At 42.4% G+C, this 7,214-nt stretch overlaps 1 protein-coding gene across 4 annotated transcripts in view; it reads left to right on the plus strand.

The window, feature by feature from the left end:
• PSPC1 (paraspeckle component 1) overlaps window positions 1-6,618 on the plus strand; it is a 61,848-nt gene extending 55,230 nt beyond the window's left edge. For 2 of the 4 annotated variants that reach the window (XR_007903057.1, XR_007903058.1), the window contains 4 exons: window positions 1,244-1,346; window positions 3,055-3,099; window positions 4,237-4,353; window positions 4,623-6,618. The gene's annotated coding sequence lies outside the window, so the exon portion shown is untranslated. The remainder of the gene's footprint in view (window positions 1-1,243; window positions 1,347-3,054; window positions 3,100-4,236; window positions 4,354-4,622) is intronic. The other 2 variants (XR_007903056.1, XR_007903059.1) reach the window with 1 other exon arrangement.
• The last annotated feature ends 596 nt before the right edge of the window (window positions 6,619-7,214 follow it).

Here is a 7,214-nt window from a genome sequence, read left to right on the forward strand (position 1 = left end):
CTAAGTTTTATGATCAAACAGGACCTCAGGATGTTGGTAAATTAAGAAGTCTTTATCTGAGAACATACAAAGTTCTTCACTTCTTTGCGCTGCTGTAATTTGGATCTTTCCAGGCACCTTTCTGCAGGAATTTCATTAGGGCTCCTGGGCTCCACAACACATTCCTATGCTTGAGTAGTGGATTGTGTTAAGCCTGTCAAACATTGCAGTGGTCACATGTTCTTTTAAGTTGGAGGTATTTATGGAGAAGAGGTGATTTTAGCTGGGGGAGGAGGGAATGAATGTGTGTGTATAGGTGAGAGCTGTTTTGAAGCCTGGCTGGGGCATGGAGCTGTTGAATTTTAAACACTTTGGATAATTATTTGCACATGACTCTGTGAGGAGGCACACAGAGTTCAAGATGCATACCCTTATTAACACTTTTATTTTGGCATTTTTAATAGAATTACAGTAATTTTAATTATGATTTATTAAATGTAATAGGAATAAAATAATATTCTGACTAGCTGTTTGTTCTTCCAACTGTACTTACTGCAAATACAAGCAGATCTATTGCAGAAGTTGTAAATTTACAAAAGTCTTAAACTTTTGTATCAAATGCTTGTAGTATTAAAATGTATTTTAATGATACTTGTATGCAGTTCTCTTCTGAGATGTTATTATATAGTGGGACATTTCACTCCAGTTTAGTTTAGTTGTATTATTATTTTGATATACAGCTTTGCCCCTTATAAATGTCAGTAACTAAACCGACAGGAGGCTGTGGAACAAGGAGGCGGCTGCAATGAGAGCAGTTAGTTCTCAATGACTCTGTGTTGTGGGCAGGGATCCTGATTATTGTAGTGGCACTAATATGACAAAGATGGAATGTCACTTTGGCCAAGTGCATTGGCAGGCCTAGAAGACAACATGTGGTATGTCTTCTGTCACGTGAAGTATGTGTGGTTTAGAAAACTTCCAAAAAGAAAAGACTCGGGACTCTTTGGAGCAGAACTGCACTTAATCTACTCCAAGCAGAAGTATGAGAATCTAGGAACTTGTTAATACTCTTGGAACAGCTGTTGTTTAACTGCTAAGGCAGTAAAAATAAAATTGGGGGACAAATCTGTGTAGTAACAAGTGGTAAGAGTGGGTAGAGAATAAATGGATTTTTCTATAATTCTATAATTTACGGGTGTTTGAGAAGAGTATTTTCTAGTTTGTTTGAAGTGTCATAGTTATTTACTGTCTCCTTATTTTTTAGGTTACTATTAAAATCTTAAAATGCCAATGAAGACTGCCTTGTGCAGAATCCTCGTGTATCTTAAGCACACGAAAGAGAATCATAAACCAAGTTTTAGTACAAGGTATGTATTAGGATACATGGCTTTATTCAGCAGTTACTGAAATTAGGAGCCCACTTTTTGTTCAGATTGTGATTTGACATAGAGTAATTCTGCTTCCACACTTCAGCTAATACTTTATTTGAAATAATGTAGTTCCTTGCATAATTCCTGCCACGTGTTAACATGTTTTTAAAGGACTCGAAGTACATGTACACAGCCTCTAGCAGTCAACTCAAGCTCTGGCTAGCCATAATGTGTCTTACATCCAAAACTCATAGTGCCACATTAATAGGATGCCAAGTCTGAGCTACTGGATGTTACTGATACACTGCACTCAGAATCCAGTTTGCTTGTATGACCAATATAGTACTTGTGGATTTTGAACAGTCTTTGGCATGAGCCAGTAGGCTTGATCTGGAAGGCTGTATCCACGTGCTCTGTAAAACCTGGAGTAGAGTTCAGAGTGTGGTGCCATCTGCCCTGGCTGTTGGCAGCATCTCAGTGGGACTGACAGATAAGAAGGCTTTAAAGGGAGTTTTATGCAGCTTGGTTCAGTAGTTCTAAAATACCAGTTTTAAACACTGATGGGATTTGACCAAGATGTGCAAGTTCTACCGGTAAAGCAAGACAAATTTGGGTTAGTTCTCCTCTCTGTTTGTTTAGCCTAGTAAAAGGACTCAGATCTATTTTTTAATTATGTGTAAAATGTCCATGGCAGGGCAGTCAAACTATGTGATCATCTCTCTGTAAGCTGGCATCTGTCTCTGTAGTGCAGTGCAGGATGCCACTGACCACCTTTGTGGCCAGGTCATGTTCTTTGCTCTGGTGGTTCTTGGAGTTGGTGTTCATCAGGACCACCAAATCCTTACCTGCAAAGCTACCTTCCAGCTAGTTGGCCTTCAGCCTGTCCTGGTGCCTGAGATTATTCCTCCACAGGTGCAGGATTTTGCATTTCCCTCTGTTGAATTTCATGAGATCCTGAGGGCCCATTTCTCCAGCCTGTTGAGGTATCGCTGGATGACAGCGTGACACTCTGGCCTTAGCAGTCACTCCTCTTGGCTTTGTATAACCTGCAAGTCTGCTGAGGAAGTGCTCTGTCCCATCACCCAGGTCATAAGTGAAGATGTTGAAAACAACTGGCCCCAGTACGGGGATACTCTGCTACTCACTGGCCCCCAGCAGGATGTTGTGCCATTGACCACAACCTTCTGGGTCTGGCTGTTCAGCCAGTTTTCAGTCCACCTCACAGTCCACTTACTGAGCCTGTAGTTCTTATCTGTTTGTCAGTGGAGATATCAGGGCAGTGTCAAAAGCTTTCCTGAAGTCAAGGCAGACAATATCCACTGCTCTCCACATGTCCAAGGAACTGGTCACGTCATCACAGAGGCTAGCAGGTTAGGATCCTTAAGAGTTTACAAATTAACTCTTTGTAAGTCCATGCTGACTGCTGCCACCTTCTTGTCCTTCTTGGTCTGGAAATGGTTTTCTGGAATAGCTGGTCCATCACCTTCCCAGGGCCTGTAGTTTCCTGGGTCCCTTTTCCTGCCCTTCTCAAAGACAGGAGTGACACTTGCTTTCCCCTGGTCCTCGCACACCTCTCCCAGTTACCATGCCCGGTCAGCAATGGAGTGGCCTCACAATGCCAACAGCCAGGTCCCTTGGCATTTGTGGTTGTATCACATCAGGCCTAACACACGTGACTCATGTCTAGTCTTTGTTCCCTAATTAGGCTGGACTCCGTTACCTTTCTGATACTGGAAGGGGCACTGAGGAGGTAAGAAAACTGTTATGCACCTCAGTTTGTAGTTTACCTTGCCCTTTACTAAGGAGTCCCCTATTATTTTCTAGTTGTAGTAAAATCAGTATAAAAATAATCACACAATAATGTGTAATATAAGCCAGGCTATGGAAATAAGCAAGCTACAAGCATTTACTAACAAAATCTAAAAAAGATAAGCAGCTAAAACTCTTAATCAGAAAAGTAGTAGTAACAGGAAAAAACACTTATTTTTTTCAAAGTCTGACTCAAAAATTTTTTTTATTCAGGGGACATTTTGTTTTGGACATTTTGTCTTGACCATGTAGCCATTGGGAATTCAGTCTTGCTTATTCCTATGTATCAAGTGTTCCTGTGCAAGAGAAACATTTGGGAGCCTCTGTGTTTGGCAGGTTTCCCAGGCATCTCAGAATTTTTCTGTCCTCAACTTCCAGTTTCCTTCCTGTGAAGGGAAAAGCAGATGGCCAAGGTTCCTTGGAGATACAAGTGTTTCTTTGACTGGCTAAATAACAACTCCTTGTCTCAATGGAGTGATAAAATCCTTTCTTCCTCTTTCCCCATTATTCACTTGTGTGTGTGCACCTCAGACTTCAGTGTGAACCTGGCTGACAAAGCCTAATGGCCTCATGAAATTGTGTTAAAAATTGAAGGTAGATTAGATAAAAATGTGAGTGGATTACATTGTATTTGGGGCAGAGCATGCAAAGCAAACTGTGAAAAAGATGCACAAGACTGGAAGGGTGAGCCAAGTCAGTGACCTCAGTTGGATCTTCCTGAACTTGTAGAGACAGGAGCTGGCTTCCATGCATTACTGCAGTCTCTTCTTCAGCTCTGAAATAGATGTGTGCACAGTCCTGTTATACCAGGATATGCACCCCAGCCTGCTGCTGGGGTCCCTGAACAGAGAGAATTCCAAGTAACTTCTGGGGAGAGCTGTCTGGGAAAGTTATGGCATTTCTCAGCTCCTTATCCAATTGTATTTGTTAATGATTGCTCTATTATTTGCTGTCTCCTATGCTGTACTTTGATTACAAAAGTGCATTTTCAAGGAAGTTATCACTTAAGTTCTCTCATAACTCCTCAGCGTGAATCGTACTTAATTCCTGAAATGTTCCTCTCCATTGATTGCATTAGGTTTCAATGAAAGCTGCTGGTGGCTGCACACCCTGAGAAGTGAAGGTGGCTTTCTGCTATACAGTGATGATGTGGAAAATGCTGCTCTTCACCTTAGAGTTACAAGGACCGTCAGCGGTGAGAATTGTGGTGTTACCTGCTAGAGCACTTAACAGTGGCTGTGACTTTTGTGATGGTACCCATTTCCTTTGTGTTCGATTATTGGGCTCTTGGTATTATTTTTGTGCTTAACATGTAGTTTATTCTTCGTTGCTCTCTGTGCTCTTGGGCACACAAATAGTGCTGTTATCTAATAAAATAGTAATTAAATCTGTCACACATGCCTGAATGGTGGAGAGGGGTGAACTGATCACTCTCACTTAAAGCTGTTTTCCTTTTGCTTACAGACTGGGCTGTCCTGTGAGACCTGAGGAAAAAGGGCTGTTTGAAACGATAGGAAGGGACTCAGCCTGGAGGTGGTGCATCCTCACCGATGTCCCAGCTTGGAAAAGACACACTGGAAGAACGTGAATACAATGTCTGTTTGTGGGGGTCCAGAGACTTCTTCCTGTATGAGGATAGGAATTATGACTTGTGTGACATTACTGTCTTCAGCCTCTGGCAGAGACGGTGGTACCCAGGGAGAAGCCAAGTCCAGCATTTCATAGGAAAGCTGATGTTGGCCAAGTTTGATGTGTAACTGAGGTACCGACACCCTATCTAAACTGCACTGGAAGCACATTCTCTTTCTAGAAATAGTGCTAAGGAAACAGTGTTTGATAAAAGGATTAAAGGTTGTACATGCTACAGAAAGAATCAGAGTAAATGATATATTAAAAGACTGCTGCTTGGTTTCAGTTATTGCTTTTGGACTAAAAAAAGCCTTAAGAGTTAAATGAATAAGAAAATACTTTCAGGCCCTAAAATATATGACAAAAAATAGGAAAGGGGTGGGAGTTAAAAAAAAAAACGGTAGTGTGGATTGGATTTATGCTGCAGTAGTTTTGAAGAACACAGAAGTATTAATTACCAAGAGAAAAATGATCTGAGCCAGTGACAGCTGAAAAGAACTGGAAGGAAATAACATTGGGGTTATTAAGCATAGGGGAGACCACAGCTGCAGTAAGCTTTCCGTTGAGGTCTGTCCAGTTGAGGTGGAAGTTATGCTACAACTGCCTGCTGTCTTAATGTAGCCCAATAAAAAGATGAAAACCCATGAATGAATAATGAAAAATTAATTTTTATGTGATGCGATTAACATTGGCCTGTAATGTATCACCAGGGGTTTTTCAGTGTTCCTGTAGCTATTGTTAAAATTGTTTCAAATTAAATAACAGGATGTTTACTTTCTGTTTATTGAAATCAACAAGGCAGTGAACATGAATTGAAGGCTGGAGAGGAACCTCACCCAGTTCAAAAAGGCAAATGCAAAGTCTGCAGTGGGAACTGAATTAATGCAGTTTTTTATCCTGAGCACAGACTGTTTGCGAAGTAGCTTTGCAGAGGCTGATCTGGGGCCCTAAAGGACGAGTGAAGATGAAGGTGTCCAACCACATTCTAGCTCCCATTAGAAGAGCACAGCTGAGCAAGGGCCAGGAGAGCAGTCTGTCCTCTCTGTTCAGCAGGTCTGAGACTGCAGCTGGAACACTGTACACTGTGACCAGTTCTGGGCTCCTGAAGACAAGATATATTGGGAAAAAGTCCTGTGGAGGCCACTGGGATGACCAGAAGTTTGGAGCACAGGAGCTACGGGGCTGGACAGCAGGGTTTGTTCTGGCAGGAGAACAGGAGGTGGCAGGGCCTAGGAGATATTTTTAATCCAGCTGTGTAACAGAAGAGGGTAGGGACGACGGAGCCAGACTCATCTTAGTGGTGCACAGTAGTGTTTCAGTGCATGGAAGTGTTGCATCACACTGCTTATAGAAACAGTGCAGGTCAGTACTGTGTTGCTGTACTTACTTGGACTCCCTGCACTGTGGAACCATTGGGGGTTTTCTGGGAATCATTTTGTTTCAGGAAGGGTGCATGCAAGGGACCTGGTCTGTGAGGTTCTCTTGTGGTTTTAGGGATCTTGATTATGCTCTTCATAGAAAGAACTATTCCAATATTGACACAACAGATGTGACAGATGCAGGAAAGTAAGGGACCTTTCAAAGCTTTTAAATGTCCTGTGCAAGCTTTTCCAGAGGGATTGTCTCATCCAGCTTTGTAAAGCCTTTTTGAAAAAAAAACTCTGTATGTCAGCACAGCCTTCAGGCTGGGGCTCTGCTGTTACTGCTTGGGGCTGGGAGAGCAGCTTTTCTCCCATATGGATGATTGTGTTCAGTGTAAGACATGCAACTGCTGTAACAGACCTAACTGGGCTTTTCTTCCCCAAAATTAAAGATCCTTTTTAAACCTTAATTTTTCCTGCTGCCTCAGTCCTCCTCAAATTTGTAGTCTGTGGTGTCTTTTGGGTATTTTTAGGATTTTTTCCAAACTTTTATTTGTCCTTCACTTACTCAAACATTTAAGACATGCACAAGGTGAAAAATATCTTCCCCAGTGCATGCCCATGGCTGCACCAGTAGCCATGGGGCCTCTATAGTTCTCTTGCCTTGGAAAGGGCAAGACTTCATTACGGACTCCAGCAAAACTGAACAGCGCTATAGGAATGCACATGCAGGGTCATCACTGCTCCTGTGCTCTTGGGCTGCCACCACTCTGACACACTGACCTACGGAGAAAGACGTTACAACAGCTGTTTTCCAGTACTGTAAGGGAAGGCAAATGGCACTAATAGAATTAGAGCAAGTACAGACAGGCAGAACATTTTGGGACAGTCCTCATGCACTTGGAGCAATCCTAGCTGGCTAGGATGGCAGCTGCATTCTGTGCTGTCTCCTCCACATGCTGGAACAGCTTTCTTAAATTCAGAGTGATCAAAACCCATCTCATTTTTGAAAAATGGGTGCAGAAAGCACAGAAGACCTGTGATACAGTCAGCTGCATCACCCACC

Source organism: Manacus candei, unplaced genomic scaffold (genome assembly GCF_025592945.1).
Source record: "Manacus candei isolate 608988 ecotype Guabito, Panama unplaced genomic scaffold, ASM2559294v1 h1tg000014l, whole genome shotgun sequence".
Classification (NCBI taxonomy): domain Eukaryota; kingdom Metazoa; phylum Chordata; class Aves; order Passeriformes; family Pipridae; genus Manacus; species Manacus candei.